At 41.4% G+C, this 6,764-nt stretch overlaps 1 non-coding gene across 1 annotated transcript; it reads left to right on the top strand.

Annotated features, from left to right (window-relative positions):
* Positions 1 to 6,269: 6,269 nt before the first annotated feature.
* On the top strand, positions 6,270 to 6,352 carry TRNAY-GUA (transfer RNA tyrosine (anticodon GUA)). Its single transcript has one exon. It is a non-coding gene; the product is annotated as a tRNA-Tyr (tRNA).
* The last annotated feature ends 412 nt before the right edge of the window (positions 6,353 to 6,764 follow it).

The raw sequence follows: 6,764 nt of genomic DNA, 5'->3' as shown, positions 1-6,764 counted from the left end.
GGCACACATTGAACGGGGCTTACCCATTTGCTATCAGAGATTGGAAATATAATACCTGCATCAAGCCACTTAATCACTTCTTTTCTTACCACCTCTTTCATGATTGGATTTAGTCGGCGTTGTTGCTCTACACTTGGATTGTGTCTGTCCTCCATGAGGATTTTATGCATGCAGAAATCTGGACTAATGCCTTTAATGTCAGACATTGTCCACCCAATTGCTCGCTTGTGCTCACGTAGCACCCTCAATAGCTTTTCTTCCTGTAATTTAGACAAGTGAGAAGAAACAATAACAGGTAAAGTGTCAGAACTACCCAAATAAGAATATTGAAGGTGAGTGGGTAGGGGTTTAAGCTCCAATTTTGGAGCTTCTTCAATTGACGGCTTTGGAGGGGGGCCACTTGGCCTATTCAGGGGCTCAAACGGGTGTATTCCCTGTATGTAAGCACATGATGCATCTAGGATATGCATCATCTCCTCAACCTCATCATCAATCATCAAGCTATCAAACAACATGATTGCTTTTTCTAGAGAGTCTTCTAGATATACACTCGTGTCAAGAAGTTGCTCATCCACCTCCACAACAGATATCATAGAGAGCTCCTCATAGTGGCAGGGAAGTTGGATTGCTTTGTAGATATTGAAGACTGCTTCCTCGTTGTCCACCCTCATAATTATTTTCTCTTCTCTCACTTTAATTATTGCATCACCAGTAGCCAAGAGAGGTCGTCCCAATATGATTGGAACTTGTTCATCAGCCTCAAAATCTAGAATAATGAAGTCAGCTGGGAAGATAAATTTCCCAATTTGCAGCAGCACATCTTCAATCACTCCTTCAGGGTAGGCTATGGACCTATCAGCTAATTGCAACATCACAGTGGTTGGTCTTGGAGCTCCCAGACCCAATTGCTTAAACAAGGACAATGGCATCAGATTTATGCTCGCACCAAAATCACAAAGAGCACGACCCACATCAATATTACCGATTCGCACTGGAACGGTGAAGCTGCCAAAATCCTTAAGCTTTTGAGGAAGCTTGTTTTGGACCCTTAAAGTGCACTCCTCAGTAAGTGCAACTGTCTCGAACTCAGTCAATTTCCTCTTGTGAGCCACTATATCTTTTATGTACTTAGCATACTTTGGAATTTCACGAAGTACATCCACTAATGGAATATTTAATTGAACGTGACTCAACATAGAGAGAAATTTGTTGAACATGCGATCGTCATTCTTTTTCTGCAATCTCTGGGGGAAAGATGGTGGTGGCCTTACAGCCTCCATTCGCTCTGAACTTGCATCATTTTTCTTTGATTCGTGTATTGCCTTAGGGGTCAGCTCCCCCTCAGGTATAGGTTTGTCCTTTATCTTCTTTGGCACTTCCTCTAGTTTTCTCCCATTTCTGAGTGTAACTGCATTAACTTGAGGGTTCTTCTCTGTATCACTGGGAAGAGAGCCTGTAGGTCTAGTATTTTGATTTGCTGCCAACTGCCCCATTTGCCTCTCAAGATTTCTGAAATCGGTCCTGAGCTGTTGATTGTCAAGTAACAACTTTTTTAGCAAGTCATTCGTACTCTCTTCTGTTTGTTGGGGTGGCTTCTGAGGCTGATTGAAATTTCCTTGAGGCCTATACTGATTCTGATTCTGTTGATTTCCGCCCCATGAGAAGTTAGGATGATTCCTCCAATTTGGATTGTAAGTGTTCCCATATTGTGCATGCTGATTCATCGGACCTCTGTTTTGTTGCCCTACATAGTATATAGATTCAGGATTCGTGGGGCACATGTCACTCATATGACTGTCACCATATAGTTCGCAGCAAATAGACATTTGTTGTACATGTTGCATCTGTTGTGTTTGTTGCATTGTCATTCTGTTCATCTGATTTGCCAACTTTGCAATATCTGCTCTCATGGCTGAGAAGTCATCAAGCTCAATCACCCTAGCTGCCTTCTGTTTAATTGCTCTTCTTGCGTCCCCATCTCCTTGCCAATTATGATCATTAGCAGTGAAGTTATTTAGCAAGAGTTGTATTTCACTATACGGCCTCGCCATGCAACTACCCCCACAAGCTGAATCAAGATTCATCTTTGATGCCTCGTCTAGCCCATCAACAAAAGTGTGACCCAATACCTCATCAGTCTGACAATGATGTGGGCAGTCTCTGAGTAGCTTCTTGTATCTTTCCCAAGCTTGACGAAGTGTCTCTCCATCCCGTTGTTGGAACCCAAGAATTTGGCTCCTCAGCGATTTTGTCTTCTTAGTGGGGAAAAACTTGATTAGGAATTTCTTGCTAAATCATCCCAAGTGTGGATTGAGTTCGCGGGCTCCTTTTGCAACCATTCCTTAGCTTCCCCCAACAATGAAAAGGGAAATAGTGTCAGCCTGACATAGTCCTTGGAAACGTTCGGATAATTGTAAGTGTCCGTAATTTCGAAGAAGTTCTGAATGTGCCTCTGCGGGTCTTCATGAGATAGACCCACATATTGCCCTGTGGACTGAATCAGCTGTACCATGTACTGTTTGAGTTCAAAATGCCCCGTGATATCAGGCTTCACGATAGCCTGAGTCATATTAGCAAGATTGGGCCTTGGGGCTTCTATCACCGGACGCTCCTCATTACCTGCCATCTCTATTGGCTATGGTTGAACTACGATTTCCAACTCTCTTTCTATTCTCGTTCTAGCTTCGACTTCCCTCCTCACTCTATGAAGTGTTCGTTCAATTTCTGGATCAAAAGGAAGGAGGTTGTTTGCACTTCTACTCTTCCGCATTCAAGAGAAGATCCTGAGTTAATACAATCAAGGCAAACTGAAAATTAAAACTTGAATAAATAAGTAATAAAAGCTTAACTCAGTCAAGTAGCTAATTTCTAAGTCCCCGGCAACGGCGCCAAAAACTTGTTGGGACCAAACACACTCACGCAAGTATACGTGGTCGTCAAGTAATAGAGTAGTGAATAAAGTATCGTTCCCACGAAGACTTATGATTAACTTTTGACTAATTCAAACTCAAATAGCTTATCGATTCAAGCGATTTCTTATAAAATAGATAATTGTCTAATTTACTACCTAAAAACTATTAATTAATGAAATACTAGAAATCAATACAACACTAAAATAGTTTTAAATAACAATCAACGGGAGATAATATTCCAGGGTCACGGGTTATCTAGCAATCATGTTGCATTCTTAGCTTAAAATAACTAATTGATTTATCTGGATTGTTGATTGACAGGGTTGATATTACTCATAAGAATCTGTCGAGTCCTTACTCGCCTATTTAAGCTAACTTAATACCTATGTCTATGGAATTAAGTTTAACAAGAATGCATTTACAATTCCTGTATTGCAACCGAGCAAGGCAATTAAGTATATGTCTATCCCAATTGCGAATCCGTTCCCCGATGCCCGGGTTTAAGAACTTGCTCTATTTAATTCTATATGCAATCTAGAGTTCCCACTTTCGAGTTCAACTCTAGATTCGTAGATAGTATTTCACTGTTAGCTACTCACCAAAATAATTAAAAATAGAATTAAATAAACAACCCAATATGATAAAATCAACTTCGTTAAATTAAACTTCAAACATCAACATTCATGTATACCCATGACCCTAGAACAATAAGGTTCTTAGTCACTCATGCTCATGCAATCATCAAATAATTCACAAGAGTGCATAATAATCAATAAAAAAAAAAAAGAAAAATAAAAACTCAAGATGAATTCCGTGGTTCCCCAGCTTTGTCGTGGCTTTTTGCCCCTTCCCAATATGTCAGATGCCCTAAAAGAGGCGTTTTTGGCTTATATATTGCGTACAAAAGTCGTGGGCTAAAGTTCTCCTATTCCTAATCCGACTCAGCTTCAGGGATTGATGCTGGGGTGGATGCGTCGCATCCACCTCGTCCTCCACTTCTCAGCTTCGCATGCTAGGGTGGATGCGTCGCATCCACCCTTTGTTCCTCCTTCTCAGCTTTGCCCAGGTGCGGATGCTATGGGCCGACTTCACTGCTAAGGGTGCACGAAATCTGATTTTTTTCTCTAGATTGGATTCGACGCATCCAACCCCTCTTCCTCTAGCTAGAGCACCTTTTCTTCATATTTTTGCACTCCAAATACCCTAATTCATCACACACAACTCAATTAGTCATAAAACCAATAATTAAACCATGTTGGGCATTTTAAAGATCAAATAGCATCAAAAAACGGTTAAAACATGGGTAAAGTAACATCAACACATATCGAAATATGCCCAACATCATGAGGTTGGTGTCGCTATAAAGGAACATCTGAAGCAATCATCACAGCAGCAAAGGAACCTTGTTATATGAATAGTCTTTGACAACTTAAACTCGATTTCTGAAGTGTCTACTAAACGTCTGGCTTGATCAGACACCAGGCTGAATATATCATATATAGAAGAGACAGTTACAATCTTTTAACTGCAAGCATCACAGAGAGAGACTTAGAAGATCAGGCATATGTCTGATATTTTTTACAATTAAAACTCTACAGAAAGAAGAGGCCTGCTATACTAACATAATCTATCACAGAGCTCTACAGCACAATCAATTGACGTGAGCAATATGGACGGGGCGAGAATGAGCCTCTAGCTCGACAATCAGATGATTTCCAGGCTTAATGTCAAGAACTATTCCCTTCATTCCGTGATATGGACCACCAGAAATTTGAACTCGTGACCTCACCAACGGGTCACGCCTCCAGATCCGACGAACAGTATTGACTGAACATGTTGGTTTAATTGCCTTAGGTCCGTCTGAATCTTGGGAGAAAGGTTGGCATAAGTCATAATCCACAGGAAAAGCTACGAAAGATTGATCTAATAGAATTGTATTTACTTTACCCTCCATTGTGATTATAGTACCCGTTTGGCCCTCTTTGGCCCCCGATGCAATTTTAACACGGTCACCAACTTTTAATGGTTTTATCACATCCTGAGCAAGGTCCATTCTATCATTGCCATCTTCGTTTTTTACCATAAGGATGTCGATCATCTCGTCACGTGGTACCATGACAATATTCTTGAGGATAACATTGCGCAGCCCCTTACATGCCTCTCTAACTTGGCATTCTTTATCAGCTTCGACATAGATATAACCCTTGATATGATCAGGGGATACAGCCGATTTTATTTGCATACCATAGCCTTTGTCAGCGTGTTTCTGCAGCAAACATGCGACTACTTCCTTTTCACTGTCCTTTTTGCACTTAACGCCCCATAGTTTAGATCCCACTTTAGCAGGCAGCTCTACTTCCTCAATGGCAGAAGTTGGAGTAGTCATCATACTTTGTTTTCTTGAACCAACATGTAGTTGTTTTGCTTCAGCCAGTGCTGTTTCTTGAACTTCTACATTCATCTTCCTCTTATTCTTCTCATTTATTTTTGACATCTGAGATTTCTTTATTCTTGACTAGCGATCCTTCTTCAAAATGATGAATAATGCAGGCGAACCTTGATCACGAGAACTTGAATTCAGAGATGAAATAGAGTTCACAAATCAAATTTCTTAACTCTCTTGTATTAAGATCGAAATGATGAATAAAGGCACGTCAAGTCTTGATATTTTCAGAAGAGAAGAAATGGAGTTGACAGCGAAGTGCACTGTAATTCTGAAATCGTAAATATAGCCGTCCCTCTTCAAAACGATGAATAATGCAGGCAAATCGTGATGAAGAGAGAACGAGAATTCAGATAACAAATAGAGTTCACAACTCAAATTTCTTATTTTCTTGATCAAAGATCCTTCGAAATGATAAATAAAGGCGCGACTCCTAACAAGTTGCTGGCTTTTCATCAGCCGTTGCGCGCTAGCGCGCTAGCCTTTTCCCAACCCGGTCCGTCAGAAAAGGAAAAAGGTGTGAAATTCGATTTCTTTCACTTTCATTTGATTCATTGTTAAGACGAGATATCCTTATCTCCCTCCCACCAAGACAGGAAATTAACAAACGAGAAATCTAGTAAGCGGGAGGGTCTAATTCCGCGATAAAAGAGCTCTGTTTCCAAACAGATTTGTCCATCAGTAATGGGGATCACATTGGTGGGAATATAGGCCGATACGTCTCCAGCTTGTGTGTAAAGGGGCTGCTAGTTGTAGCGCGCAGTGTACTAGTGAATAGGAAAAGCGAATTGAGATTACTAATGACGGATGGAGGTTGAGGGTAGAACATGTTCGGTGCCTCGCCCTTGTCTCCTTCGCCGTAGACTGAAAATGATGGGAATCCTATCGATAGAGGGGGGCCTCGGCCCGGGAAGGGGAGAGTGGCCGAGTGGTCAAAAGCGGCAGACTGTAAATCTGTTGAAGTTTTTCTACGTAGGTTCGAATCCTGCCTCTCCCACTTGTTTGTTGTAGACTTCAGAGAAGAGAAAAGAGGCATTCGTCAGCGGGGAAGGTCGATTTGACTCGAATCCTGGACCTGATCTTGAATCCTACACCGGTTAATGATGCGATGGGGGAAGTTTTTCTTTTTTCATCAATGCTGGCCCAGTCGAGGCTCGTCCATGCCCAATCCCGATGGGCCTTCGATTTGCCCCTACCCTAGCTCTATAATCCACCCGTCTTCCCAAGCTCTTTTAAGAATATTTCCCGCACTTCTTCAGTAAATTTTCCTACTTTATTATGCCGATTCCTCTCTCCGTATATTTTATGTTAGAAGGAAGGCAAAAGCTCCTTTCTATCTTATTAGTCAAGCGCGCTAGCTGCAATCAAAAAACAGCGATATGCAGGCTAGAAAGATGCTATTTGCTGCT

This window comes from Nicotiana tabacum, chromosome 12 (genome assembly GCF_000715075.1).
Source record: "Nicotiana tabacum cultivar K326 chromosome 12, ASM71507v2, whole genome shotgun sequence".
Taxonomy (NCBI): domain Eukaryota; kingdom Viridiplantae; phylum Streptophyta; class Magnoliopsida; order Solanales; family Solanaceae; genus Nicotiana; species Nicotiana tabacum.
The sequence above is the reverse complement of the archived record's forward strand: the minus strand, read 5'-3'. Positions and strand labels throughout refer to the sequence as shown.